Genomic DNA, 25,117 nt, shown 5'->3' with positions numbered 1-25,117 from the left:
AGCTGTGGAGGGCGCTTCAAGAAAAGGTGTGTGAGGGAAGCTCGCTCATGCTGGTCCCCAAACACTCAAAGCTGCCCTTTCCTCACAATGAAACAAAAAAGCTTACAACATCTGGTATTCCCAGGCGGTCTCCCATTCAAGTACTAACCAGGCCCAACCCTGCTTAGCTTCCGAGATCAGACGAGATCGGGCGTGTTCAGAGTGGTTAGGCGTAAGCTCTTGACTCTCACACACATGGGCTCTATATCCATTTCACACACTTTACAACCTCAGAAAAAAAGTGATGCGCAACAGCCTCAGGGTCTTTTCACACGCCAAATCGGTGTCCTGTCAATAAAAGAAAAGAATGTTGATGTCATCTAGAGAAAAGTACTGCATCTGCCATCTGTCTACTTCAAATTAACCACTGCATGACATTCCATTCCAAAGCTGTGGAGGGCGCTTCAAGAAAAGGTGTGTGAGGGAAGCTCGCTCATGCTGGTCCCCAAACACTCAAAGCTGCCCTTTCCTCACAATGAAACAAAAAAGCTTACAACACCTGGTATTCCCAGGCGGTCTCCCATCCAAGTACTAACCAGGCCCAACCCTGCTTAGCTTCCGAGATCAGACGAGATCGGGCGTGTTCAGAGTGGTATGTCCGTAAGCTCTTGACTCTCACACACATGGGCTCTATATCCATTTCACACACTTTACAACCTCAGAAAAAAAGTGATGCGCAACAGCCTCAGGGTCTTTTCACACGCCAAATGGGTGTCCTGTCAATAAAACAAAAGAATGTTGATGTCATCGAGAGAAAAGTACTGCATCTGCCATCTGTCTTCTTCAAATTAACCACTGCATGAAATTCCATTCCAAAGCTGCAGAGGGCCCTTCAAGAAAAGGTGTGTGAGGGAAGCTCGCTCATGCTGGTCCCCAAAGTCTCAAAGCGGCCCTTTCCTCACAATGAAACAAAAAAGCTTACAGCACCTGGTATTCCCAGGCGGTCTTCCATCCAAGTACTAACCAGGCCCGACCCTGCTAAGCTTCCGAGATCAGACGAGATCGGGCGTGTTCAGAGTGGTATGGCCGTAAGCCCTTGACTCTCACACACATGGGCTCTATATCCATTTCACACAATTTACAACCTCAGAAAAAAAGTGATGCGCAACAGCCTCACGGTCTTTTTACACACCAAATCGGTGTCCTGTCAATAAAAGAAAAGAATGTTGATGTCATCGAGAGAAAAGTACTGCATCTGCCATCTGTCTTCTTCAAATTAACCACTGCATGAAATTCCATTCCAAAGCTGCAGAGGGCGCTTCAAGAAAAGGTGTGTGAGGGAAGCTCGCTCATGCTGGTCCCCAAAGACTCAAAGCGGCCCTTTCCTCACAATGAAACAAAAAAGCTTACAGCACCTGGTATTCCCAGGCGGTCTTCCATCCAAGTACTAACCAGGCCCGACCCTGCTAAGCTTCCGAGATCAGACGAGATCGGGCGTGTTCAGAGTGGTATGGCCGTAAGCCCTTGACTCTCACACACATGGGCTCTATATCCATTTCACTCACTTTACAACCTCAAAAAAAATGTGATGTGCAACAGCCTCACGGTCTTTTTACACACCAAATAGTTGTCCTGTCAATACAAAGAAAAAAATGTTGATGTCATCTAGAGAAAAGTACTGCATCTGCAATCTGTCTACTTCAAATTACACACTGCATGACATTCCATTCGAAAGCTGTGGAGGGCACTTCAAGAAAAGGTGTGTGAGGGAAGCTCGCTCATGCTGGTCCCCAAAGACTCAAAGCTGCCCTTTCCTCACAAAGAAATAAAAAAGCTTACAGCACCTGGTATTCCCAGGCGGTCTTCCATCCAAGTACTAACCAGGCCCGACCCTGCTTGGCTTCCGAGATCAGACGAGATCGGGCGTGTTCAGAGTAGTATGGCCATAAGCCTTTGACTCTGACACACATGGGCTCTATATCCATTTCACACAATTTACAACCTCAGAAAAAAAGTGATGCGCAACAGCCTCAGGGTCTTTTTACACACCAAATAGTTGTCCTGTCAATACAAAGAAAAAAATGTTGATTTCATCTAGAGAAAAGTACTGCATCTGCAATCTGTCTACTTTAAATTACACACTGCATGACATTCCATTCGAAAGCTGTGGAGGGCACTTCAAGAAAAGGTGTGTGAGGGAAGCTCGCTCATGCTGGTCCCCAAAGACTCAAAGCTGCCCTTTCCTCACAAAGAAATAAAAAAGCTTACAGCACCTGGTATTCCCAGGCTTTCTTCCATCCAAGTACTAACCAGGCCCGACCCTGCTTAGCTTCCGAGATCAGACGAGATCGGGCGTGTTCAGAGTAGTATGGCCATAAGCCTTTGACTCTGACACACATGGGCTCTATATCCATTTCACACAATTTACAACCTCAGAAAAAAAGTGATGTGCAACAGCCTCAGGGTCTTTTCACACGCCAAATCGGTGTCCTGTCAATAAAACAAAAGAATGTTGATGTCATCGAGAGAAAAGTACTGCATCTGCCATCTGTCTTCTTCAAATTAACCACTGCATGAAATTCCATTCCAAAGCTGCAGAGGGCGCTTCAAGAAATGTGTGTGAGGGAAGCTCGCTCATGCTGGTCCCCAAAGACTCAAAGCGGCCCTTTCCTCACAATGGAACAAAAAAGCTTACAGCACCTGGTATTCCCAGGCGGTCTTCCATCCAAGTACTAACCAGGCCCGACCCTGCTAAGCTTCCGAGATCAGACGAGATCGGGCGTGTTCAGAGTGGTATGGCCGTAAGCCCTTGACTCTCACACACATGGGCTCTATATCCATTTCACTCACTTTACAACCTCAAAAAAAATGTGATGTGCAACAGCCTCAGGGTCTTTTCACACACCAAATAGTTGTCCTGTCAATACAAAGAAAAAAATGTTGATGTCATCTAGAGAAAAGTACTGCATCTGCAATCTGTCTACTTCAAATTACACACTGCATGACATTCCATTCCAAAGCTGTGGAGGGCACTTCAAGAAAAGGTGTGTGAGGGAAGCTCGCTCATGCTGGTCCCCAAAGACTCAAAGCTGCCCTTTCCTCACAAAGAAATAAAAAAGCTTACAGCACCTGGTATTCCCAGGCGGTCTTCCATCCAAGTACTAACCAGGCCCGACCCTGCTTAGCTTCCGAGATCAGACGAGATCGGGCGTGTTCAGAGTGGTATGGCCGTAAGCTCTTGACTCTCACACACATGGGCTCTATATCCATTTCACACACTTTACAACCTCAGAAAAAAAGTGATGCGCAAAAGCCTCAGGGTCTTTTCACACGCCAAATCGGTGTCCTGTCAATAAAACAAAAGAATGTTGATGTCATCGAGAGAAAAGTACTGCATCTGCCATCTGTCTTCTTCAAATTAACCACTGCATGAAATTCCATTCCAAAGCTGCAGAGGGCCCTTCAAGAAAAGGTGTGTGAGGGAAGCTCGCTCATGCTGGTCCCCAAAGTCTCAAAGCGGCCCTTTCCTCACAATGAAACAAAAAAGCTTACAGCACCTGGTATTCCCAGGCGGTCTTCCATCCAAGTACTAACCAGGCCCGACCCTGCTAAGCTTCCGAGATCAGACGAGATCGGGCGTGTTCAGAGTGGTATGGCCGTAAGCCCTTGACTCTCACACACATGGGCTCTATATCCATTTCACTCACTTTACAACCTCAAAAAAAATGTGATGTGCAACAGCCTCACGGTCTTTTTACACACCAAATAGTTGTCCTGTCAATACAAAGAAAAAAATGTTGATGTCATCTAGAGAAAAGTACTGCATCTGCAATCTGTCTACTTTAAATTACACACTGCATGACATTCCATTCGAAAGCTGTGGAGGGCACTTCAAGAAAAGGTGTGTGAGGGAAGCTCGCTCATGCTGGTCCCCAAAGACTCAAAGCTGCCCTTTCCTCACAAAGAAATAAAAAAGCTTACAGCACCTGGTATTCCCAGGCGGTCTTCCATCCAAGTACTAACCAGGCCCGACCCTGCTTAGCTTCCAAGATCAGACGAGATCGGGCGTGTTCAGAGTAGTATGGCCATAAGCCTTTGACTCTGACACACATGGGCTCTATATCCATTTCACACAATTTACAACCTCAGAAAAAAAGTGATGCGCAACAGCCTCAGGGTCTTTTTACACACCAAATAGTTGTCCTGTCAATACAAAGAAAAAAATGTTGATTTCATCTAGAGAAAAGTACTGCATCTGCAATCTGTCTACTTTAAATTACACACTGCATGACATTCCATTCGAAAGCTGTGGAGGGCACTTCAAGAAAAGGTGTGTGAGGGAAGCTCGCTCATGCTGGTCCCCAAAGACTCAAAGCTGCCCTTTCCTCACAAAGAAATAAAAAAGCTTACAGCACCTGGTATTCCCAGGCTTTCTTCCATCCAAGTACTAACCAGGCCCGACCCTGCTTAGCTTCCGAGATCAGACGAGATCGGGCGTGTTCAGAGTAGTATGGCCATAAGCCTTTGACTCTGACACACATGGGCTCTATATCCATTTCACACAATTTACAACCTCAGAAAAAAAGTGATGCGCAACAGCCTCAGGGTCTTTTCACACGCCAAATCGGTGTCCTGTCAATAAAACAAAAGAATGTTGATGTCATCGAGAGAAAAGTACTGCATCTGCCATCTGTCTTCTTCAAATTAACCACTGCATGAAATTCCATTCCAAAGCTGCAGAGGGCGCTTCAAGAAAAGGTGTGTGAGGGAAGCTCGCTCATGCTGGTCCCCAAAGACTCAAAGCGGCCCTTTCCTCACAATGGAACAAAAAAGCTTACAGCACCTGGTATTCCCAGGCGGTCTTCCATCCAAGTACTAACCAGGCCCGACCCTGCTAAGCTTCCGAGATCAGACGAGATCGGGCGTGTTCAGAGTGGTATGGCCGTAAGCCCTTGACTCTCACACACATGGGCTCTATATCCATTTCACTCACTTTACAACCTCAAAAAAAATGTGATGTGCAACAGCCTCAGGGTCTTTTCACACACCAAATAGTTGTCCTGTCAATACAAAGAAAAAAATGTTGATGTCATCTAGAGAAAAGTACTGCATCTGCAATCTGTCTACTTCAAATTACACACTGCATGACATTCCATTCGAAAGCTGTGGAGGGCACTTAAAGAAAAGGTGTGTGAGGGAAGCTCGCTCATGCTGGTCCCCAAAGACTCAAAGCTGCCCTTTCCTCACAAAGAAATAAAAAAGCTTACAGCACCTGGTATTCCCAGGCGGTCTTCCATCCAAGTACTAACCAGGCCCGACCCTGCTTAGCTTCCGAGATCAGACGAGATCGGGCGTGTTCAGAGTGGTATGGCCGTAAGCTCTTGACTCTCACACACATGGGCTCTATATCCATTTCACACACTTTACAACCTCAGAAAAAAAGTGATGCGCAACAGCCTCAGGGTCTTTTCACACGCCAAATCGGTGTCCTGTCAATAAAACAAAAGAATGTTGATGTCATCGAGAGAAAAGTACTGCATCTGCCATCTGTCTTCTTCAAATTAACCACTGCATGAAATTCCATTCCAAAGCTGCAGAGGGCCCTTCAAGAAAAGGTGTGTGAGGGAAGCTCGCTCATGCTGGTCCCCAAAGTCTCAAAGCGGCCCTTTCCTCACAATGAAACAAAAAAGCTTACAGCACCTGGTATTCCCAGGCGGTCTTCCATCCAAGTACTAACCAGGCCCGACCCTGCTAAGCTTCCGAGATCAGACGAGATCGGGCGTGTTCAGAGTGGTATGGCCGTAAGCCCTTGACTCTCACACACATGGGCTCTATATCCATTTCACTCACTTTACAACCTCAAAAAAAATGTGATGTGCAACAGCCTCACGGTCTTTTTACACACCAAATAGTTGTCCTGTCAATACAAAGAAAAAAATGTTGATGTCATCTAGAGAAAAGTACTGCATCTGCAATCTGTCTACTTTAAATTACACACTGCATGACATTCCATTCGAAAGCTGTGGAGGGCACTTCAAGAAAAGGTGTGTGAGGGAAGCTCGCTCATGCTGGTCCCCAAAGACTCAAAGCTGCCCTTTCCTCACAAAGAAATAAAAAAGCTTACAGCACCTGGTATTCCCAGGCGGTCTTCCATCCAAGTACTAACCAGGCCCGACCCTGCTTAGCTTCCAAGATCAGACGAGATCGGGCGTGTTCAGAGTAGTATGGCCATAAGCCTTTGACTCTGACACACATGGGCTCTATATCCATTTCACACAATTTACAACCTCAGAAAAAAAGTGATGCGCAACAGCCTCAGGGTCTTTTCACACGCCAAATCGGTGTCCTGTCAATAAAAGAAAAGAATGTTGATGTCATCTAGAGAAAAGTACTGCATCTGCCATCTGTCTACTTCAAATTAACCACTGCATGACATTCCATTCCAAAGCTGTGGAGGGCGCTTCAAGAAAAGGTGTGTGAGGGAAGCTCGCTCATGCTGGTCCCCAAACACTCAAAGCTGCCCTTTCCTCACAATGAAACAAAAAAGCTTACAACATCTGGTATTCCCAGGCGGTCTCCCATCCAAGTACTAACCAGGCCCGACCCTGCTAAGCTTCCGAGATCAGACGAGATCGGGCGTGTTCAGAGTGGTATGGCCGTAAGCCCTTGACTCTCACACACATGGGCTCTATATCCATTTCACTCACTTTACAACCTCAAAAAAAATGTGATGTGCAACAGCCTCACGGTCTTTTTACACACCAAATAGTTGTCCTGTCAATACAAAGAAAAAAATGTTGATGTCATCTAGAGAAAAGTACTGCATCTGCAATCTGTCTACTTTAAATTACACACTGCATGACATTCCATTCGAAAGCTGTGGAGGGCACTTCAAGAAAAGGTGTGTGAGGGAAGCTCGCTCATGCTGGTCCCCAAAGACTCAAAGCTGCCCTTTCCTCACAAAGAAATAAAAAAGCTTACAGCACCTGGTATTCCCAGGCGGTCTTCCATCCAAGTACTAACCAGGCCCGACCCTGCTTAGCTTCCAAGATCAGACGAGATCGGGCGTGTTCAGAGTAGTATGGCCATAAGCCTTTGACTCTGACACACATGGGCTCTATATCCATTTCACACAATTTACAACCTCAGAAAAAAAGTGATGCGCAACAGCCTCAGGGTCTTTTCACACGCCAAATCGGTGTCCTGTCAATAAAAGAAAAGAATGTTGATGTCATCTAGAGAAAAGTACTGCATCTGCCATCTGTCTACTTCAAATTAACCACTGCATGACATTCCATTCCAAAGCTGTGGAGGGCGCTTCAAGAAAAGGTGTGTGAGGGAAGCTCGCTCATGCTGGTCCCCAAACACTCAAAGCGGCCCTTTCCTCACAATGAAACAAAAAAGCTTACAGCACCTGGTATTCCCAGGCGGTCTTCCATCCAATTACTAACCAGGCCCGACCCTGCTAAGCTTCCGAGATCAGACGAGATCGGGCGTGTTCAGAGTGGTATGGCCGTAAGCCCTTGACTCTCACACACATGGGCTCTATATCCATTTCACTCACTTTACAACCTCAAAAAAAATGTGATGTGCAACAGCCTCACGGTCTTTTTACACACCAAATCGGTGTCCTGTCAATAAAAGAAAAGAATGTTGATGTCATCGAGAGAAAAGTACTGCATCTGCCATCTGTCTTCTTCAAATTAACCACTGCATGACATTCCATTCCAAAGCTGCAGAGGGCGCTTCAAGAAAAGGTGTGTGAGGAAAGCTCGCTCATGCTGGTCCCCAAAGACTCAAAGCGGCCCTTTCCTCACAATGAAACAAAAAAGCTTACAGCACCTGGTATTCCCAGGCGGTCTTCCATCCAAGTACTAACCAGGCCCGACCCTGCTAAGCTTCCGAGATCAGACGAGATCGGGCGTGTTCAGAGTGGTATGGCCGTAAGCCCTTGACTCTCACACACATGGGCTCTATATCCATTTCACTCACTTTACAACCTCAAAAAAAATGTGATGTGCAACAGCCTCACGGTCTTTTTACACACCAAATAGTTGTCCTGTCAATACAAAGAAAAAAATGTTGATGTCATCTAGAGAAAAGTACTGCATCTGCAATCTGTCTACTTCAAATTACACACTGCATGACATTCCATTCGAAAGCTGTGGAGGGCACTTCAAGAAAAGGTGTGTGAGGGAAGCTCGCTCATGCTGGTCCCCAAAGACTCAAAGCTGCCCTTTCCTCACAAAGAAATAAAAAAGCTTACAGCACCTGGTATTCCCAGGCGGTCTTCCATCCAAGTACTAACCAGGCCCGACCCTGCTTGGCTTCCGAGATCAGACGAGATCGGGCGTGTTCAGAGTAGTATGGCCATAAGCCTTTGACTCTGACACACATGGGCTCTATATCCATTTCACACAATTTACAACCTCAGAAAAAAAGTGATGCGCAACAGCCTCAGGGTCTTTTCACACGCCAAATCGGTGTCCTGTCAATAAAAGAAAAGAATGTTGATGTCATCTAGAGAAAAGTACTGCATCTGCCATCTGTCTACTTCAAATTAACCACTGCAGGATATTCCATTCCAAAGCTGTGGAGGGCGCTTCAAGAAAAGGTGTGTGAGGGAAGCTCGCTCATGCTGGTCCCCAAACACTCAAAGCTGCCCTTTCCTCACAATGAAACAAAAAAGCTTACAACATCTGGTATTCCCAGGCGGTCTCCCATCCAAGTACTAACCAGGCCCAACCCTGCTTAGCTTCCGAGATCAGACGAGATCGGGCGTGTTCAGAGTGGTTAGGCGTAAGCTCTTGACTCTCACACACATGGGCTCTATATCCATTTCACACACTTTACAACCTCAGAAAAAAAGTGATGCGCAACAGCCTCAGGGTCTTTTCACACGCCAAATCGGTGTCCTGTCAATAAAACAAAAGAATGTTGAAGTCATCGAGAGAAAAGTACTGCATCTGCCATCTGTCTTCTTCAAATTAACCACTGCATGAAATTCCATTCCAAAGCTGCAGAGGGCGCTTCAAGAAAAGGTGTGTGAGGGAAGCTCGCTCATGCTGGTCCCCAAAGACTCAAAGCGGCCCTTTCCTCACAATGGAACAAAAAAGCTTACAGCACCTGGTATTCCCAGGCGGACTTCCATCCAAGTACTAACCAGGCCCGACCCTGCTAAGCTTCCGAGATCAGACGAGATCGGGCGTGTTCAGAGTGGTATGGCCGTAAGCCCTTGACTCTCACACACATGGGCTCTATATCCATTTCACTCACTTTACAACCTCAAAAAAAATGTGATGTGCAACAGCCTCAGGGTCTTTTCACACACCAAATAGTTGTCCTGTCAATACAAAGAAAAAAATGTTGATGTCATCTAGAGAAAAGTACTGCATCTGCAATCTGTCTACTTCAAATTACACACTGCATGACATTCCATTCGAAAGCTGTGGAGGGCACTTCAAGAAAAGGTGTGTGAGGGAAGCTCGCTCATGCTGGTCCCCAAAGACTCAAAGCTGCCCTTTCCTCACAAAGAAATAAAAAAGCTTACAGCACCTGGTATTCCCAGGCGGTCTTCCATCCAAGTACTAACCAGGCCCGACCCTGCTTAGCTTCCGAGATCAGACGAGATCGGGCGTGTTCAGAGTGGTATGGCCGTAAGCTCTTGACTCTCACACACATGGGCTCTATATCCATTTCACACACTTTACAACCTCAGAAAAAAAGTGATGCGCAACAGCCTCAGGGTCTTTTCACACGCCAAATCGGTGTCCTGTCAATAAAACAAAAGAATGTTGATGTCATCGAGAGAAAAGTACTGCATCTGCCATCTGTCTTCTTCAAATTAACCACTGCATGAAATTCCATTCCAAAGCTGCAGAGGGCCCTTCAAGAAAAGGTGTGTGAGGGAAGCTCGCTCATGCTGGTCCCCAAAGTCTCAAAGCGGCCCTTTCCTCACAATGAAACAAAAAAGCTTACAGCACCTGGTATTCCCAGGCGGTCTTCCATCCAAGTACTAACCAGGCCCGACCCTGCTAAGCTTCCGAGATCAGACGAGATCGGGCGTGTTCAGAGTGGTATGGCCGTAAGCCCTTGACTCTCACACACATGGGCTCTATATCCATTTCACTCACTTTACAACCTCAAAAAAAATGTGATGTGCAACAGCCTCACGGTCTTTTTACACACCAAATAGTTGTCCTGTCAATACAAAGAAAAAAATGTTGATGTCATCTAGAGAAAAGTACTGCATCTGCAATCTGTCTACTTTAAATTACACACTGCATGACATTCCATTCGAAAGCTGTGGAGGGCACTTCAAGAAAAGGTGTGTGAGGGAAGCTCGCTCATGCTGGTCCCCAAAGACTCAAAGCTGCCCTTTCCTCACAAAGAAATAAAAAAGCTTACAGCACCTGGTATTCCCAGGCGGTCTTCCATCCAAGTACTAACCAGGCCCGACCCTGCTAAGCTTCCGAGATCAGACGAGATCGGGCGTGTTCAGAGTGGTATGGCCGTAAGCCCTTGACTCTCACACACATGGGCTCTATATCCATTTCACTCACTTTACAACCTCAAAAAAAATGTGATGTGCAACAGCCTCACGGTCTTTTTACACACCAAATAGTTGTCCTGTCAATACAAAGAAAAAAATGTTGATGTCATCTCGAGAAAAGTACTGCATCTGCAATCTGTCTACTTTAAATTACACACTGCATGACATTCCATTCGAAAGCTGTGGAGGGCACTTCAAGAAAAGGTGTGTGAGGGAAGCTCGCTCATGCTGGTCCCCAAAGACTCAAAGCTGCCCTTTCCTCACAAAGAAATAAAAAAGCTTACAGCACCTGGTATTCCCAGGCGGTCTTCCATCCAAGTACTAACCAGGCCCGACCCTGCTTAGCTTCCGAGATCAGACGAGATCGGGCGTGTTCAGAGTGGTATGGCCGTAAGCTCTTGACGCTCACACACATGGGCTCTATATCCATTTCACACACTTTACAACCTCAGAAAAAAAGTGATGCGCAACAGCCTCAGGGTCTTTTCACACGCCAAATCGGTGTCCTGTCAATAAAACAAAAGAATGTTGATGTCATCGAGAGAAAAGTACTGCATCTGCCATCTGTCTTCTTCAAATTAACCACTGCATGAAATTCCATTCCAAAGCTACAGAGGGCCCTTCAAGAAAAGGTGTGTGAGGGAAGCTCGCTCATGCTGGTCCCCAAAGTCTCAAAGCGGCCCTTTCCTCACAATGAAACAAAAAAGCTTACAGCACCTGGTATTCCCAGGCGGTCTTCCATCCAAGTACTAACCAGGCCCGACCCTGCTAAGCTTCCGAGATCAGACGAGATCGGGCGTGTTCAGAGTGGTATGGCCGTAAGCCCTTGACTCTCACACACATGGGCTCTATATCCATTTCACTCACTTTACAACCTCAAAAAAAATGTGATGTGCAACAGCCTCACGGTCTTTTTACACACCAAATAGTTGTCCTGTCAATACAAAGAAAAAAATGTTGATGTCATCTAGAGAAAAGTACTGCATCTGCAATCTGTCTACTTTAAATTACACACTGCATGACATTCCATTAGAAAGCTGTGGAGGGCACTTCAAGAAAAGGTGTGTGAGGGAAGCTCGCTCATGCTGGTCCCCAAAGACTCAAAGCTGCCCTTTCCTCACAAAGAAATAAAAAAGCTTACAGCACCTGGTATTCCCAGGCGGTCTTCCATCCAAGTACTAACCAGGCCCGACCCTGCTTAGCTTCCAAGATCAGACGAGATCGGGCGTGTTCAGAGTAGTATGGCCATAAGCCTTTGACTCTGACACACATGGGCTCTATATCCATTTCACACAATTTACAACCTCAGAAAAAAAGTGATGCGCAACAGCCTCAGGGTCTTTTCACACGCCAAATCGGTGTCCTGTCAATAAAAGAAAAGAATGTTGATGTCATCTAGAGAAAAGTACTGCATCTGCCATCTGTCTACTTCAAATTAACCACTGCATGACATTCCATTCCAAAGCTGTGGAGGGCGCTTCAAGAAAAGGTGTGTGAGGGAAGCTCGCTCATGCTGGTCCCCAAAGACTCAAAGCGGCCCTTTCCTCACAATGAAACAAAAAAGCTTACAGCACCTGGTATTCCCAGGCGGTCTTCCATCCAATTACTAACCAGGCCCGACCCTGCTAAGCTTCCGAGATCAGACGAGATCGGGCGTGTTCAGAGTGGTATGGCCGTAAGCCCTTGACTCTCACACACATGGGCTCTATATCCATTTCACTCACTTTACAACCTCAAAAAAAATGTGATGTGCAACAGCCTCACGGTCTTTTTACACACCAAATCGGTGTCCTGTCAATAAAAGAAAAGAATGTTGATGTCATCGAGAGAAAAGTACTGCATCTGCCATCTGTCTTCTTCAAATTAACCACTGCATGACATTCCATTCCAAAGCTGCAGAGGGCGCTTCAAGAAAAGGTGTGTGAGGGAAGCTCGCTCATGCTGGTCCCCAAAGACTCAAAGCGGCCCTTTCCTCACAATGAAACAAAAAAGCTTACAGCACCTGGTATTCCCAGGCGGTCTTCCATCCAAGTACTAACCAGGCCCGACCCTGCTAAGCTTCCGAGATCAGACGAGATCGGGCGTGTTCAGAGTGGTATGGCCGTAAGCCCTTGACTCTCACACACATGGGCTCTATATCCATTTCACTCACTTTACAACCTCAAAAAAAATGTGATGTGCAACAGCCTCACGGTCTTTTTACACACCAAATAGTTGTCCTGTCAATACAAAGAAAAAAATGTTGATGTCATCTCGAGAAAAGTACTGCATCTGCAATCTGTCTACTTCAAATTACACACTGCATGACATTCCATTCGAAAGCTGTGGAGGGCACTTCAAGAAAAGGTGTGTGAGGGAAGCTCGCTCATGCTGGTCCCCAAAGACTCAAAGCTGCCCTTTCCTCACAAAGAAATAAAAAAGCTTACAGCACCTGGTATTCCCAGGCGGTCTTCCATCCAAGTACTAACCAGGCCCGACCCTGCTTGGCTTCCGAGATCAGACGAGATCGGGCGTGTTCAGAGTAGTATGGCCATAAGCCTTTGACTCTGACACACATGGGCTCTATATCCATTTCACACAATTTACAACCTCAGAAAAAAAGTGATGCGCAACAGCCTCAGGGTCTTTTCACACGCCAAATCGGTGTCCTGTCAATAAAAGAAAAGAATGTTGATGTCATCTAGAGAAAAGTACTGCATCTGCCATCTGTCTACTTCAAATTAACCACTGCAGGACATTCCATTCCAAAGCTGTGGAGGGCGCTTCAAGAAAAGGTGTGTGAGGGAAGCTCGCTCATGCTGGTCCCCAAACACTCAAAGCTGCCCTTTCCTCACAATGAAACAAAAAAGCTTACAACATCTGGTATTCCCAGGCGGTCTCCAATCCAAGTACTAACCAGGCCCAACCCTGCTTAGCTTCCCAGATCAGACGAGATCGGGCGTGTTCAGAGTGGTTAGGCGTAAGCTCATGACTCTCACACACATGGGCTCTATATCCATTTCACACACTTTACAACCTCAGAAAAAAAGTGATGCGCAACAGCCTCAGGGTCTTTTCACACGCCAAATCGGTGTCCTGTCAATAAAACAAAAGAATGTTGAAGTCATCGAGAGAAAAGTACTGCATCTGCCATCTGTCTTCTTCAAATTAACCACTGCATGAAATTCCATTCCAAAGCTGCAGAGGGCGCTTCAAGAAAAGGTGTGTGAGGGAAGCTCGCTCATGCTGGTCCCCAAAGACTCAAAGCGGCCCTTTCCTCACAATGAAACAAAAAAGCTTACAGCACCTGGTATTCCCAGGCGGTCTTCCATCCAAGTACTAACCAGGCCCGACCCTGCTAAGCTTCCGAGATCAGACGAGATCGGGCGTGTTCAGAGTGGTATGGCCGTAAGCCCTTGACTCTCACACACATGGGCTCTATATCCATTTCACTCACTTTACAACCTCAAAAAAAATGTGATGTGCAAAAGCCTCACGGTCTTTTTACACACCAAATAGTTGTCCTGTCAATACAAAGAAAAAAATGTTGATGTCATCTAGAGAAAAGTACTGCATCTGCAATCTGTCTACTTCAAATTACACACTGCATGACATTCCATTCGAAAGCTGTGGAGGGCACTTCAAGAAAAGGTGTGTGAGGGAAGCTCGCTCATGCTGGTCCCCAAAGACTCAAAGCTGCCCTTTCCTCACAAAGAAATAAAAAAGCTTACAGCACCTGGTATTCCCAGGCGGTCTTCCATCCAAGTACTAACCAGGCCCGACCCTGCTTGGCTTCCGAGATCAGACGAGATCGGGTGTGTTCAGAGTAGTATGGCCATAAGCCTTTGACTCTGACACACATGGGCTCTATATCCATTTCACACAATTTACAACCTCAGAAAAAAAGTGATGCGCAACAGCCTCAGGGTCTTTTTACACACCAAATAGTTGTCCTGTCAATACAAAGAAAAAAATGTTGATGTCATCTAGAGAAAAGTACTGCATCTGCAATCTGTCTACTTTAAATTACACACTGCATGACATTCCATTCGAAAGCTGTGGAGGGCACTTCAAGAAAAGGTGTGTGAGGGAAGCTCGCTCATGCTGGTCCCCAAAGACTCAAAGCTGCCCTTTCCTCACAAAGAAATAAAAAAGCTTACAGCACCTGGTATTCCCAGGCGGTCTTCCATCCAAGTACTAACCAGGCCCGACCCTGCTTAGCTTCCGAGATCAGACGAGATGGGGCGTGTTCAGAGTAGTATGGCCATAAGCCTTTGACTCTGACACACATGGGCTCTATATCCATTTCACACAATTTACAACCTCAGAAAAAAAGTGATGCGCAACAGCCTCAGGGTCTTTTCACACGCCAAATCGGTGTCCTGTCAATAAAACAAAAGAATGTTGATGTCATCGAGAGAAAAGTACTGCATCTGCCATCTGTCTTCTTCAAATTAACCACTGCATGAAATTCCATTCCAAAGCTGCAGAGGGCGCTTCAAGAAAAGGTGTGTGAGGGAAGCTCGCTCATGCTGGTCCCCAAAGACTCAAAGCGGCCCTTTCCTCACAATGGAACAAAAAAGCTTACAGCACCTGGTATTCCCAGGCGGTCTTCCATCCAAGTACTAACCAGGCCCGACCCTGCTAAGCTTCCGAGATCAGACGAGATCGGGCGTGTTCAGAGTGGTATGGCCGTAAGCCCTTGACTCTCACACACATGGGCTCTATATCCATTTCACTCACTTTACAACCTCAAAAAAAATGTGATGTGCAACAGCCTCACGGTCTTTTTACACACCAAATAGTTGTCCTGTCAATACAAAGAAAAAAATGTTGATGTCATCTAGAGAAAAGTACTGCATCTGCAATCTGTCTACTTTAAATTACACACTGCATGACATTCCATTCGAAAGCTGTGGAGGGCACTTCAAGAAAAGGTGTGTGAGGGAAGCTCGCTCATGCTGGTCCCCAAAGACTCAAAGCTGCCCTTTCCTCACAAAGAAATAAAAAAGCTTACAGCACCTGGTATTCCAAGGCGGTCTTCCATCCAAGTACTAACCAGGCCCGACCCTGCTTAGCTTCCAAGATCAGACGAGATCGGGCGTGTTCAGAGTAGTATGGCCATAAGCCTTTGACTCTGACACACATGGGCTCTATATCCATTTCACACAATTTACAACCTCAGAAAAAAAAGTGATGCGCAACAGCCTCAGGGTCTTTTCACACGCCAAATCGGTGTCCTGTCAATAAAACAAAAGAATGTTGATGTCATCTAGAGAAAAGTACTGCATCTGCCATCTGTCTACTTCAAATTAACCACTGCATGACATTCCATTCCAAAGCTGTGGAGGGCGCTTCAAGAAAAGGTGTGTGAGGGAAGCTCGCTCATGCTGGTCCCCAAACACTCAAAGCGGCCCTTTCCTCACAATGAAACAAAAAAGCTTACAGCACCTGGTATTCCCAGGCGGTCTTCCATCCAAGTACTAACCAGGCCCGACCCTGCTAAGCTTCCGAGATCAGACGAGATCGGGCGTGTTCAGAGTGGTATGGCCGTAAGCCCTTGACTCTCACACACATGGGCTCTATATCCATTTCACTCACTTTACAACCTCAAAAAAAATGTGATGTGCAACAGCCTCACGGTCTTTTTACACACCAAATCGGTGTCCTGTCAATAAAAGAAAAGAATGTTGATGTCATCGAGAGAAAAGTACTGCATCTGCCATCTGTCTTCTTCAAATTAACCACTGCATGACATTCCATTCCAAAGCTGCAGAGGGCGCTTCAAGAAAAGGTGTGTGAGGGAAGCTCGCTCATGCTGGTCCCCAAAGACTCAAAGCGGCCCTTTCCTCACAATGAAACAAAAAAGCTTACAGCACCTGGTATTCCCAGGCGGTCTTCCATCCAAGTACTAACCAGGCCCGACCCTGCTAAGCTTCCGAGATCAGACGAGATCGGGCGTGTTCAGAGTGGTATGGCCGTAAGCCCTTGACTCTCACACACATGGGCTCTATATCCATTTCACTCACTTTACAACCTCAAAAAAAATGTGATGTGCAACAGCCTCACGGTCTTTTTACACACCAAATAGTTGTCCTGTCAATACAAAGAAAAAAATGTTGATGTCATCTCGAGAAAAGTACTGCATCTGCAATCTGTCTACTTCAAATTACACACTGCATGACATTCCATTCGAAAGCTGTGGAGGGCACTTCAAGAAAAGGTGTGTGAGGGAAGCTCGCTCATGCTGGTCCCCAAAGACTCAAAGCTGCCCTTTCCTCACAAAGAAATAAAAAAGCTTACAGCACCTGGTATTCCCAGGCGGTCTTCCATCCAAGTACTAACCAGGCCCGACCCTGCTTGGCTTCCGAGATCAGACGAGATCGGGCGTGTTCAGAGTAGTATGGCCATAAGCCTTTGACTCTGACACACATGGGCTCTATATCCATTTCACACAATTTACAACCTCAGAAAAAAAGTGATGCGCAACAGCCTCAGGGTCTTTTCACACGCCAAATCGGTGTCCTGTCAATAAAAGAAAAGAATGTTGATGTCATCTAGAGAAAAGTACTGCATCTGCCATCTGTCTACTTCAAATTAACCACTGCAGGACATTCCATTCCAAAGCTGTGGAGGGCGCTTCAAGAAAAGGTGTGTGAGGGAAGCTCGCTCATGCTGGTCCCCAAACACTCAAAGCTGCCCTTTCCTCACAATGAAACAGAAAAGCTTACAACACCTGGTATTCCCAAGCGGTCTCCCATCCAAGTACTAACCAGGCCCAACCCTGCTTAGCTTCCGAGATCAGACGAGATCGGGCGTGTTCAGAGTGGTATGGCCGTAAGCTCTTGACTCTCACACACATGGGCTCTATATCCATTTCACACACTTTACAACCTCAGAAAAAAAGTGATGCGCAACAGCCTCAGGGTCTTTTCACACGCCAAATCGGTGTCCTGTCAATAAAACAAAAGAATGTTGATGTCATCGAGAGAAAAGTACTGCATCTGCCATCTGTCTTCTTCAAATTAACCACTGCATGAAATTCCATTCCAAAGCTGCAGAGGGCCCTTCAAGAAAAGGTGTGTGAGGGAAGCTCGCTCATGCTGGTCCCCAAAGTCTCAAAGCGGCCCTTTCCTCACAATGAAACAAAAAAGCTTACAGCACCTGGTATTCCCAGGCGGTCTTCCATCCAAGTACTAACAAGGCCCGACCCTGCTAAGCTTCCGAGATCAGACGAGATCGGGCGTGTTCAGAGTGGTATGGCCGTAAGCCCTTGACTCTCACACACATGGGCTCTATATCCATTTCACTCACTTTACAACCTCAAAAAAAATGTGATGTGCAACAGCCTCACGGTCTTTTTACACACCAAATAGTAGTCCTGTCAATACAAAGAAAAAAATGTTGATGTCATCTAGAGAAAAGTACTGCATCTGCAATCTGTCTACTTCAAATTACACACTGCATGACATTCCATTCGAAAGCTGTGGAGGGCACTTCAAGAAAAGGTGTGTGAGGGAAGCTCGCTCATGCTGGTCCCCAAAGACTCAAAGCTGCCCTTTCCTCACAAAGAAATAAAAAAGCTTACAGCACCTGGTATTCCCAGGCGGTCTTCCATCCAAGTACTAACCAGGCCCGACCCTGCTTAGCTTCCGAGATCAGAAGGGATCGGGCGTGTTCAGAGTAGTATGGCCATAAGCCTTTGACTCTGACACACATGGGCTCTATATCCATTTCACACAATTTACAACCTCAGAAAAAAAGTGATGCGCAACAGCCTCAGGGTCTTTTCACACGCCAAATCGGTGTCCTGTCAAAAAAGAAAAGAATGTTGATGTCATCTAGAGAAAAGTACTGCATCTGCCATCTGTCTACTTCAAATTAACCACTGCATGACATTCCATTCCAAAGCTGTGGAGGGCGCTTCAAGAAAAGGTGTGTGAGGGAAGCTCGCTCATGCTGGTCCCCAAACACTCAAAGCGGCCCTTTCCTCACAATGAAACAAAAAAGCTTACAGCACCTGGTATTCCCAGGCGATCTCCCATCCAAGTACTAACCAGGCCCAACCCTGCTTAGCTTCCGAGATCAGACGTGTTCAGAGTGGTATGGCCGTAAGCTCTTGACTCTCACACACATGGCCTCTATATCCATTTCACACACTTTACAACCACAGAAAAAAAGTGATGCGCAACAGCCTCAGGGTCTTTTCACACGCCACATACGTATCCTGTTAATAAAAGAAAAGAATGTTGATGTCATCGAGAGAAAAGTACTGCATCTGCCATCTGTCTTCTTCAAATTATCCACTGCATGAAATTCCATTCCAAAGCTGCAGAGGGCCCTTCAAGAAAAGGTGTGTGAGGGAAGCTCGCTCATGCTGGTCCCCAAAGTCTCAAAGCGGCCCTTTCCTCACAATGAAACAAAAAAGCTTACAGCACCTGGTATTCCCAGGCGGTCTTCCATCCAAGTACTAACCAGGCCCGACCCTGCTAAGCTTCCGAGATCAGACGAGATCGGGCGTGTTCAGAGTGGTATGGCCGTAAGCCCTTGACTCTCACACACATGGGCTCTATATCCATTTCACTCACTTTACAACCTCAAAAAAAATGTGATGTGCAACAGCCTCACGGCCTTTTTACACACCAAATAGTTGTCCTGTCAATACAAAGAAAAGAATGTTGATGTCATCTAGAGAAAAGTACTGCATCTGCAATCTGTCTACTTCAAATTACACACTGCATGACATTCCATTCGAAAGCTGTGGAGGGCGCTTCAAGAAAAGGTGTGTGAGGGAAGTTCGCTCATGCTGGTCCCCAAACACTCAAAGCTGCCCTTTCCTCACAATGAAACAAAAAAGCTTACAGCACCTGGTATTCCCAGGCGGTCTCCCATCCAAGTACTAACCAGGCCCAACCCTGCTTAGCTTCCGAGATCAGACGAGATCGGGCGTGTTCAGAGTGGTATGGCCGTAAGCCCTTGACTCTTACACACATGGGCTCTATATCCATTTCACTCACTTTACAACCTCAGAAAAAAAGTGAAGCGCAAAAGCCTCAGGGTCTTTTCACACGCCAAATAGGTGTCCTGTCAATAAAAGAAAAGAATGTTGATGTCATCGAGAGAAAAGTACTGCATCTGCCATCTGTCTTCTTCAAATTAACCACTGCATGAAATTCCATTCCAAAGCTGCAGAGGGCGCTTCAAGAAAAGGTGTGTGAGGGAAGTTCGCTCATGCTGGTCCCCAAACACTCAAAGCTGCCCTTTCCTCACAATGAAACAAAAAAGCTTACAGCACCTGGTATTCCCAGGCGGTCTCCCATCCAAGTACTAACCAGGCCCGACCCTGCTTAGCTTCCGAGATCAGACGAGATCGGGCGTGTTTTTTTTTTTTTTTTGTCTTTTATTATCAAAAATACATCATACATTTTTACCAACTGTACATTCTTATTTACATGACAAAATTTAACAATTATATAAAAAATAAATTCCTTCAGGAAAGAAATCTTACCAAAAAAAAACCCCCACCCTTGATACACCTCGAACTTGATGAAAACACCATCAGAGTTTTTTTTTTTTTTTTAATTAAGTTAAATTTAGACAAATAAACCAACACTATGTGCCTACAGCCACTGGAGCAATGCAGGTCATTCCAAAAAAAAAATAAATAAAAATTAAAGAGAGACAAAAAAAACTCATGGGACTAAAAAGAACAAATTCCTGTCGTGAAGTGTCACACACACAAATTTTTTTTTTTTTTTAAATGAAATTTTATCAAAATGAAATGTGAAACACACCAAAAACATAAACCACCCAATTTGCTCACCCCTTTATTAAATTTGAAAAATACTTTGCTTTATAAAAAAAAGAGACTACTTAGCTGGGAATTTGAAGAGAAAACATACCATTGTCAATCTTGTTTATTTCAATTTTGCCATTTGCTATGTTGAAAAATGTGTTTTTCCTGCAGAAAGTGTTTTCAAAAATATCCTTGTCCATGTCATGTAAGATTTGTAGGTGCTTCAAGAGTGTTGTGTAAAAAACCCCAAATATGTTTATTTTCTTCTTTTCATAGAGAGCGTAGTTTCTAGTTGTCCATATTGATTTTTTTGCAAAAGTGAGTATGGTATTTATGAGAGTCCTGTTCTGATCCTTTTGTTTCAGTGTTGTACCAAAGAGAAGAGTCCATGTCCATAGTGTTTCATCTGTCAAACTGAAATTGCAGTGCTCTTGCAGTAGCATCCTGATGAAATTCCTGAATTTATCCGATTCCTTGCAGTTGATGAATAGATGCTCCTGGTCTTCCGGTTCTTTATTGCAGATTTGGCATGTCCTACTGTAGTTTTCCTTATTAATCTGGTGTAATTTGATTCCTGTGAAAATTCTCCTGTGTCTGATATTGAATTCTAGCTTGAAAGTATTGCTGTCCATGTAAGGTATGTTAAGGTTTTGCCAGATTTTTCCTATCGGTATTCCCTTGAATAATTGTGCCCAGTGTTTTTCTGCTTTTGGAGTGCGTTTAATTGAGTTAATCCCTATGGTGTACCAGTCCTTTGTTTTCACCTGTGACAGCTCTTTCCCTGTGTACTGTGTGACAAGCTCAAGCGGTGGGAGTTCGGGGTCTGCTCTCGATTTGTCCGTGATGATTAAGTTTCTCCACAGTGAGGTTATGTTTCTGTTGATTTTGTTACCTAGTCCATTTAGGTAATCCTTTCTGCACGGTGTCCCTGTTTTTTTGAGTTGCGTTGTGACTTTCCTGAGACTGAACAGACCCCTTTCCCCCACCACTTGACCGACCCTTGTTATATTATGTTGCTGAAGTGCCCTGCATTTAAGTGTCCTACCATTGTGTGTGAAAAAGGTGCTTTCGAGAAAAGGTAACTGCAGCACATGACTTTTCTGACTGCACTTAGGCCTGAGGTGGGGCAGGAATTTGCCCCATGCCTCTAGCACCTCCTGGTAGAACATCGGTAGCGAGCCATGGCTTTTCCCAGGAAGGAGGTGATAAAGAGGGAGTTTCTCCCCCTCCCCGTACTCAGCCAGGTAGCCCGCCATTGTGTCCTCCCAGGGGTACTGCCTGTTCGAATCGAGAAAATTTCTAACTAATTTGGCCCTGAGTGCATCTTTTTTTGCACTGATGTCAATTAGTCCTAATCCCCCCTCCCTTTTATTAGCAATTATCACCCGATGAGCGATCGAATTTCCCTTTCCCCTCCAAAGGAAGGAGGAGATCGCTTCATTTAGCGAATTTAGTGCCCACTGCGGTAGCTCACAGGCCCCCAAAACATGATTAATTTTTGACAGTATTAAGGCATTGATGACAATTACCTTTCCTCTCAGGCTTAAACCCCTACTTCTCCATAAATTAAGTGTATTTTCTACCTTTTTTACAAGTTCTCTCCACCCTAAGTCCCTGGCTTCCCCTTCATTTTTACCAATGTATACACCCAGTATTTTCCTGTATTCTTTAGTGCTAAAACCCCAATTATTTTTTAAACTATTTTTACCGAATTCCATCATTTCTGACTTATTTCTGTTAACCTTAGCTCCTGATGCTTTTTCATATCTTTCTAGATGTTTTATAATATAATTTAAATTTTCTTCATTTTTAAACATTATATTGATATCATCCGCAAATTGTGCTATTTTAACGACTTTGTCTCTATATGTTTTTATACCTATAATATTCTTATCATTCATTATACTTAAAGCTAGTGGCTCAGCAACAATACTGTATAAAAGAGCTGAAAGCGGGCATCCTTGCCTTACCGATCTTTTTAATTTGATCTTTTCTGTTAGTTGTCCATTTATCTTTATTTGACTGTATGCGTTATCGTATAATAATTTAATCCATCTAATAAAGCCTTCACCGTATCCAAATCTTTTTAAAGTTTTATATAAGAAAAGATGTTCTACTCTGTCGAACGCTTTCTCCAAATCAATTCCGAGCAGATACCCCCCCTGTGCTGCCATTGTCCTGACGGTATCCTTTATTGTAAGGATCGTATCTATGATGTCTCTATCTGGTATGCCGTATGCCTGTGTATTACCAATAATGGTTCCTATTGTAAGTTTAAGCCTGTTTGCCAGTGTTTTGGTCAGTATCTTGTAATCTGTATTGAGTAAACTTATTGGTCTATAGTTTGTTATATCCTGTTTTGAACCTTTATTTTTGTAGATAAGTGAAATTATTCCTGCAGTGAATGTATTGGATGTTCTCTGTTCCCGTTCCATTGAGTGGTACAATGACAGCAACAGGGGAGCTATCTGCTCTTTGAAACAAATATAAAATTCTGCTGTTAAACCATCTACCCCTGGACTTTTGTTTTTATTTAAGCTATCTATTGCCGTCTTTATCTCATTAATAGTAATTTGTGCATCAGACCATTCCTTATCCTCCACTGAAATACTAGTTTGGATATTTGATAACAACTTGTCTACCTCTTCGCTATTGCTATATCCATTATCAAATAATTCTTTATAAAACTCTGTAGTTACTCTTAGTATATTTTCTTGATCGTCATATTCTTTTCCAGTTATATCGTTGATTTTTTCTATTATAGTTTTGTTTTGTTTTTGCTTTTCGAGCCCCAAAAAATATGCGGTGCATTTTTCTCCTTCTACTAAATTTTTAACTCTGCTTCTTATCATTGCACCTCTGCATTTTATTTTTTCTATGTTTCCTAGTTTTGCTTTATATAATTCATAGTTTTCTGTGTTTCTGTTAGGTTCTTTATCAAATAATGCTATTTCATGATTGATTAATTTTCTTAGTCGATTTTCCTCCAGCTCCTCTCTCCACTTTTTCTCTTTACTATAATTTATACTACTTCTTTTAATTCTTTGCTTTAGAATTTCCCACTTTTCTATAAAATTATTTTCTATTTTCATTTCAATTTTTGCATAATCAAGCAGTTTTGTGATTTTTTTAACGTAAGTTGAATCTGCCAGGAGGCTGGAGTTGAGGCACCAGGTACCTCCCCCCCTGAAACCTCCTGCAGCACCCAAGTAACACTCAATTGTTGCGTGATCACTCCATGCGTTATAATTATATTGTATTTTATTGATCTGTTTTGTTGCTTCAGGGGCCGCTAGACATAAATCTATTCTGGCTTGTTTCATTTTTCCCTGCACAACCTGTCTTCTGGAGTACTCTTTCTTGAATGGGTTGTGAATTCTCCATACATCTGTCAAATTGTGAATATTCATTAAATTATATAGCTCAGTTCTGCTTGTGTCATTCTTGTATACATTGTTAATTGATATATCATCCTTAGTTAATGCGATATTGAAATCTCCTATTATTATGGTTCTATGATCTATCCATCTGCTTATACTATTTAGAAACATTTTCCTTTCCTTTTCACAGTTACTGGCATATATGTTAACAATTCTGTATGTTCTATTGTTTATGCAAACATCTATAATAAGTATTCTACCTTTCTTGTCATGATATATTAACTTGCTATTGGTACTTATAGTCTTTTTTACTAAAATAGCTACGCCACAAGATTTACTTGTGCCGTTGCTAAAAAAGACATCTCCTTCCCACATTTTGCTTGCTGCCGCCACGCTATCCCCTTCCCACCTTGTCTCCTGTAAGCAGAGAATGTCACACTTGCTTTTAAGTAAAATGGCGGTCATCCTGCCATAAGTGCGGAGTCCATTGACATTAAGGGAGTGCAGCAGAAACATGGTCAGACCAAAAAAACCTTTAAACAGCCAATTTTCCCTCAAGATTTTTTACCTCTCCCTCCTTCTTTCTTCTGTTTTTTCTTCATCGCAGCATCTTTTATTGAGGTGTGCTTTTTCCGAATATTTTTTATTGTGGCAAAGTCCATTTCCGAGTCACTGTTTGATCTACTCTGAGGAGGGAAGGTGGAGGGCACATTTAAGGCAGGTACCCTGGTGGATGTGGCTGCCGCCGGCTGCAATTCTCTTGGGGTATCCCCCACCTCCATTGATTCCAGGAGTTGAGAAGGCTCCGGCTCCTTTTCGGACCCGTTTCCTCCTCCATCCTTTCCTCTCTGCTGTGGGCCTGAGTCAGTGCTCATGTCATTCAGACTTGAACCAAGCCTTGTGCCTGGGCTCTGCACCACTTTAGGAGGGCTCTGGGTTCTCTGAGGGGCGTAACCCTCACCAGCAGCCTGCTTGGCGGCGCCACTACCCACCTCGTCATCTTCCTCCTCATCCTCCGTTCCTCCCTCACTTAAACCTTCCATCTCACTGTACAGCTCCTCAGATCCAGATTCCACCACAATATCCTCATCACTATAATTACAATTACATTCATCAATTTTGTTCCAACACACCTCACATTTCTGTATCTTATTAGGTTTCCTGTTGCACTCCCTTGCATAATGCCCCTGGACACCACACTTATGGCAGGAGAACTCAGGACAGTCCCTTAGGATGTGCCCCGGCTGGAGGCACATCCTACACACCCTAGCCTGCCTATCATGTATGACCCTGAAATATTCCGGTCCCATTGCTGTGTCAAACCGTGCTGAATAAGGCAGAGATTGGACTTTATCTGTAAACTTTACTTTGAGAAACCGCGTCCCATCAGCAATTTGCGTACCCGGCCACATCCTCCTCCTTATAGTTGAT

The 25,117-nt window shown here is 44.6% G+C and overlaps 40 non-coding genes and 6 pseudogenes across 40 annotated transcripts; all 46 read right to left on the bottom strand.

Moving 5' to 3' along the window:
• Positions 1-99: 99 nt before the first annotated feature.
• Positions 100-217, bottom strand: LOC147264207 (5S ribosomal RNA; annotated as a pseudogene).
• Positions 218-526: 309 nt separating this feature from the next.
• On the bottom strand, positions 527-645 carry LOC147264206 (5S ribosomal RNA). Its single transcript, XR_015113326.1, has one exon. It is a non-coding gene; the product is annotated as a 5S ribosomal RNA (ribosomal RNA).
• Positions 646-954: 309 nt separating this feature from the next.
• On the bottom strand, positions 955-1,073 carry LOC147264205 (5S ribosomal RNA). Its single transcript, XR_015113815.1, has one exon. It is a non-coding gene; the product is annotated as a 5S ribosomal RNA (ribosomal RNA).
• Positions 1,074-1,382: 309 nt separating this feature from the next.
• Positions 1,383-1,501, bottom strand: LOC147264204 (5S ribosomal RNA). Its single transcript, XR_015113814.1, has one exon. It is a non-coding gene; the product is annotated as a 5S ribosomal RNA (ribosomal RNA).
• Positions 1,502-1,811: 310 nt separating this feature from the next.
• LOC147264203 (5S ribosomal RNA) lies at positions 1,812-1,930 on the bottom strand. Its single transcript, XR_015114348.1, has one exon. It is a non-coding gene; the product is annotated as a 5S ribosomal RNA (ribosomal RNA).
• A 310-nt stretch (positions 1,931-2,240) lies between these two features.
• On the bottom strand, positions 2,241-2,359 carry LOC147264202 (5S ribosomal RNA; annotated as a pseudogene).
• A 308-nt stretch (positions 2,360-2,667) lies between these two features.
• Positions 2,668-2,786, bottom strand: LOC147264201 (5S ribosomal RNA). The gene has a single exon (XR_015113813.1). It is a non-coding gene; the product is annotated as a 5S ribosomal RNA (ribosomal RNA).
• A 310-nt stretch (positions 2,787-3,096) lies between these two features.
• On the bottom strand, positions 3,097-3,215 carry LOC147264200 (5S ribosomal RNA). The gene has a single exon (XR_015115641.1). It is a non-coding gene; the product is annotated as a 5S ribosomal RNA (ribosomal RNA).
• Positions 3,216-3,524: 309 nt separating this feature from the next.
• Positions 3,525-3,643, bottom strand: LOC147264199 (5S ribosomal RNA). The gene has a single exon (XR_015113811.1). It is a non-coding gene; the product is annotated as a 5S ribosomal RNA (ribosomal RNA).
• Positions 3,644-3,953: 310 nt separating this feature from the next.
• On the bottom strand, positions 3,954-4,072 carry LOC147264198 (5S ribosomal RNA). The gene has a single exon (XR_015114594.1). It is a non-coding gene; the product is annotated as a 5S ribosomal RNA (ribosomal RNA).
• A 310-nt stretch (positions 4,073-4,382) lies between these two features.
• LOC147264197 (5S ribosomal RNA) lies at positions 4,383-4,501 on the bottom strand (annotated as a pseudogene).
• Positions 4,502-4,810: 309 nt separating this feature from the next.
• On the bottom strand, positions 4,811-4,929 carry LOC147264196 (5S ribosomal RNA). The gene has a single exon (XR_015113810.1). It is a non-coding gene; the product is annotated as a 5S ribosomal RNA (ribosomal RNA).
• Positions 4,930-5,239: 310 nt separating this feature from the next.
• Positions 5,240-5,358, bottom strand: LOC147264195 (5S ribosomal RNA). The gene has a single exon (XR_015115640.1). It is a non-coding gene; the product is annotated as a 5S ribosomal RNA (ribosomal RNA).
• A 309-nt stretch (positions 5,359-5,667) lies between these two features.
• LOC147264194 (5S ribosomal RNA) lies at positions 5,668-5,786 on the bottom strand. The gene has a single exon (XR_015113809.1). It is a non-coding gene; the product is annotated as a 5S ribosomal RNA (ribosomal RNA).
• Positions 5,787-6,096: 310 nt separating this feature from the next.
• LOC147264193 (5S ribosomal RNA) lies at positions 6,097-6,215 on the bottom strand. The gene has a single exon (XR_015114593.1). It is a non-coding gene; the product is annotated as a 5S ribosomal RNA (ribosomal RNA).
• Positions 6,216-6,524: 309 nt separating this feature from the next.
• LOC147264192 (5S ribosomal RNA) lies at positions 6,525-6,643 on the bottom strand. Its single transcript, XR_015115210.1, has one exon. It is a non-coding gene; the product is annotated as a 5S ribosomal RNA (ribosomal RNA).
• A 310-nt stretch (positions 6,644-6,953) lies between these two features.
• LOC147264191 (5S ribosomal RNA) lies at positions 6,954-7,072 on the bottom strand. Its single transcript, XR_015114592.1, has one exon. It is a non-coding gene; the product is annotated as a 5S ribosomal RNA (ribosomal RNA).
• A 309-nt stretch (positions 7,073-7,381) lies between these two features.
• LOC147264190 (5S ribosomal RNA) lies at positions 7,382-7,500 on the bottom strand. The gene has a single exon (XR_015115152.1). It is a non-coding gene; the product is annotated as a 5S ribosomal RNA (ribosomal RNA).
• A 309-nt stretch (positions 7,501-7,809) lies between these two features.
• LOC147264189 (5S ribosomal RNA) lies at positions 7,810-7,928 on the bottom strand. The gene has a single exon (XR_015113808.1). It is a non-coding gene; the product is annotated as a 5S ribosomal RNA (ribosomal RNA).
• A 310-nt stretch (positions 7,929-8,238) lies between these two features.
• On the bottom strand, positions 8,239-8,357 carry LOC147264188 (5S ribosomal RNA). Its single transcript, XR_015114346.1, has one exon. It is a non-coding gene; the product is annotated as a 5S ribosomal RNA (ribosomal RNA).
• Positions 8,358-8,666: 309 nt separating this feature from the next.
• On the bottom strand, positions 8,667-8,784 carry LOC147264187 (5S ribosomal RNA; annotated as a pseudogene).
• Positions 8,785-9,093: 309 nt separating this feature from the next.
• Positions 9,094-9,212, bottom strand: LOC147264186 (5S ribosomal RNA). The gene has a single exon (XR_015114528.1). It is a non-coding gene; the product is annotated as a 5S ribosomal RNA (ribosomal RNA).
• A 310-nt stretch (positions 9,213-9,522) lies between these two features.
• Positions 9,523-9,641, bottom strand: LOC147264185 (5S ribosomal RNA). Its single transcript, XR_015115639.1, has one exon. It is a non-coding gene; the product is annotated as a 5S ribosomal RNA (ribosomal RNA).
• Positions 9,642-9,950: 309 nt separating this feature from the next.
• On the bottom strand, positions 9,951-10,069 carry LOC147264184 (5S ribosomal RNA). Its single transcript, XR_015113807.1, has one exon. It is a non-coding gene; the product is annotated as a 5S ribosomal RNA (ribosomal RNA).
• A 310-nt stretch (positions 10,070-10,379) lies between these two features.
• On the bottom strand, positions 10,380-10,498 carry LOC147264183 (5S ribosomal RNA). Its single transcript, XR_015113806.1, has one exon. It is a non-coding gene; the product is annotated as a 5S ribosomal RNA (ribosomal RNA).
• A 310-nt stretch (positions 10,499-10,808) lies between these two features.
• On the bottom strand, positions 10,809-10,927 carry LOC147264182 (5S ribosomal RNA). The gene has a single exon (XR_015115638.1). It is a non-coding gene; the product is annotated as a 5S ribosomal RNA (ribosomal RNA).
• A 309-nt stretch (positions 10,928-11,236) lies between these two features.
• On the bottom strand, positions 11,237-11,355 carry LOC147264181 (5S ribosomal RNA). The gene has a single exon (XR_015113805.1). It is a non-coding gene; the product is annotated as a 5S ribosomal RNA (ribosomal RNA).
• A 310-nt stretch (positions 11,356-11,665) lies between these two features.
• LOC147264180 (5S ribosomal RNA) lies at positions 11,666-11,784 on the bottom strand. The gene has a single exon (XR_015114590.1). It is a non-coding gene; the product is annotated as a 5S ribosomal RNA (ribosomal RNA).
• A 309-nt stretch (positions 11,785-12,093) lies between these two features.
• LOC147264179 (5S ribosomal RNA) lies at positions 12,094-12,212 on the bottom strand. Its single transcript, XR_015115151.1, has one exon. It is a non-coding gene; the product is annotated as a 5S ribosomal RNA (ribosomal RNA).
• A 309-nt stretch (positions 12,213-12,521) lies between these two features.
• On the bottom strand, positions 12,522-12,640 carry LOC147264178 (5S ribosomal RNA). The gene has a single exon (XR_015113804.1). It is a non-coding gene; the product is annotated as a 5S ribosomal RNA (ribosomal RNA).
• Positions 12,641-12,950: 310 nt separating this feature from the next.
• LOC147264177 (5S ribosomal RNA) lies at positions 12,951-13,069 on the bottom strand. Its single transcript, XR_015114345.1, has one exon. It is a non-coding gene; the product is annotated as a 5S ribosomal RNA (ribosomal RNA).
• A 309-nt stretch (positions 13,070-13,378) lies between these two features.
• LOC147264176 (5S ribosomal RNA) lies at positions 13,379-13,496 on the bottom strand (annotated as a pseudogene).
• A 309-nt stretch (positions 13,497-13,805) lies between these two features.
• LOC147264175 (5S ribosomal RNA) lies at positions 13,806-13,924 on the bottom strand. The gene has a single exon (XR_015113803.1). It is a non-coding gene; the product is annotated as a 5S ribosomal RNA (ribosomal RNA).
• A 310-nt stretch (positions 13,925-14,234) lies between these two features.
• On the bottom strand, positions 14,235-14,353 carry LOC147264174 (5S ribosomal RNA). Its single transcript, XR_015113461.1, has one exon. It is a non-coding gene; the product is annotated as a 5S ribosomal RNA (ribosomal RNA).
• A 310-nt stretch (positions 14,354-14,663) lies between these two features.
• On the bottom strand, positions 14,664-14,782 carry LOC147264173 (5S ribosomal RNA). The gene has a single exon (XR_015115414.1). It is a non-coding gene; the product is annotated as a 5S ribosomal RNA (ribosomal RNA).
• Positions 14,783-15,091: 309 nt separating this feature from the next.
• Positions 15,092-15,210, bottom strand: LOC147264172 (5S ribosomal RNA). Its single transcript, XR_015113802.1, has one exon. It is a non-coding gene; the product is annotated as a 5S ribosomal RNA (ribosomal RNA).
• Positions 15,211-15,520: 310 nt separating this feature from the next.
• On the bottom strand, positions 15,521-15,639 carry LOC147264171 (5S ribosomal RNA). The gene has a single exon (XR_015115375.1). It is a non-coding gene; the product is annotated as a 5S ribosomal RNA (ribosomal RNA).
• A 310-nt stretch (positions 15,640-15,949) lies between these two features.
• Positions 15,950-16,068, bottom strand: LOC147264170 (5S ribosomal RNA). Its single transcript, XR_015113800.1, has one exon. It is a non-coding gene; the product is annotated as a 5S ribosomal RNA (ribosomal RNA).
• Positions 16,069-16,377: 309 nt separating this feature from the next.
• LOC147264169 (5S ribosomal RNA) lies at positions 16,378-16,496 on the bottom strand. Its single transcript, XR_015113799.1, has one exon. It is a non-coding gene; the product is annotated as a 5S ribosomal RNA (ribosomal RNA).
• Positions 16,497-16,806: 310 nt separating this feature from the next.
• On the bottom strand, positions 16,807-16,925 carry LOC147264168 (5S ribosomal RNA). Its single transcript, XR_015114344.1, has one exon. It is a non-coding gene; the product is annotated as a 5S ribosomal RNA (ribosomal RNA).
• Positions 16,926-17,234: 309 nt separating this feature from the next.
• On the bottom strand, positions 17,235-17,353 carry LOC147264167 (5S ribosomal RNA). Its single transcript, XR_015115550.1, has one exon. It is a non-coding gene; the product is annotated as a 5S ribosomal RNA (ribosomal RNA).
• A 309-nt stretch (positions 17,354-17,662) lies between these two features.
• Positions 17,663-17,781, bottom strand: LOC147264166 (5S ribosomal RNA). The gene has a single exon (XR_015115296.1). It is a non-coding gene; the product is annotated as a 5S ribosomal RNA (ribosomal RNA).
• A 310-nt stretch (positions 17,782-18,091) lies between these two features.
• LOC147264165 (5S ribosomal RNA) lies at positions 18,092-18,210 on the bottom strand. The gene has a single exon (XR_015113398.1). It is a non-coding gene; the product is annotated as a 5S ribosomal RNA (ribosomal RNA).
• A 308-nt stretch (positions 18,211-18,518) lies between these two features.
• On the bottom strand, positions 18,519-18,627 carry LOC147264164 (5S ribosomal RNA; annotated as a pseudogene).
• A 309-nt stretch (positions 18,628-18,936) lies between these two features.
• On the bottom strand, positions 18,937-19,055 carry LOC147264163 (5S ribosomal RNA). Its single transcript, XR_015113798.1, has one exon. It is a non-coding gene; the product is annotated as a 5S ribosomal RNA (ribosomal RNA).
• Positions 19,056-19,365: 310 nt separating this feature from the next.
• LOC147264162 (5S ribosomal RNA) lies at positions 19,366-19,484 on the bottom strand. The gene has a single exon (XR_015115510.1). It is a non-coding gene; the product is annotated as a 5S ribosomal RNA (ribosomal RNA).
• Positions 19,485-25,117: the final 5,633 nt, after the last annotated feature.

The sequence above is a fragment of the Aulostomus chinensis genome, chromosome 4, assembly GCF_037954235.1.
Source record: "Aulostomus chinensis isolate RoL2024-O1b breed Wild chromosome 4, RoL_Achi_v1.0, whole genome shotgun sequence".
NCBI classification, from domain to species: Eukaryota; Metazoa; Chordata; class Actinopteri; order Syngnathiformes; family Aulostomidae; genus Aulostomus; species Aulostomus chinensis.
The sequence above is the reverse complement of the archived record's forward strand: the minus strand, read 5'-3'. Positions and strand labels throughout refer to the sequence as shown.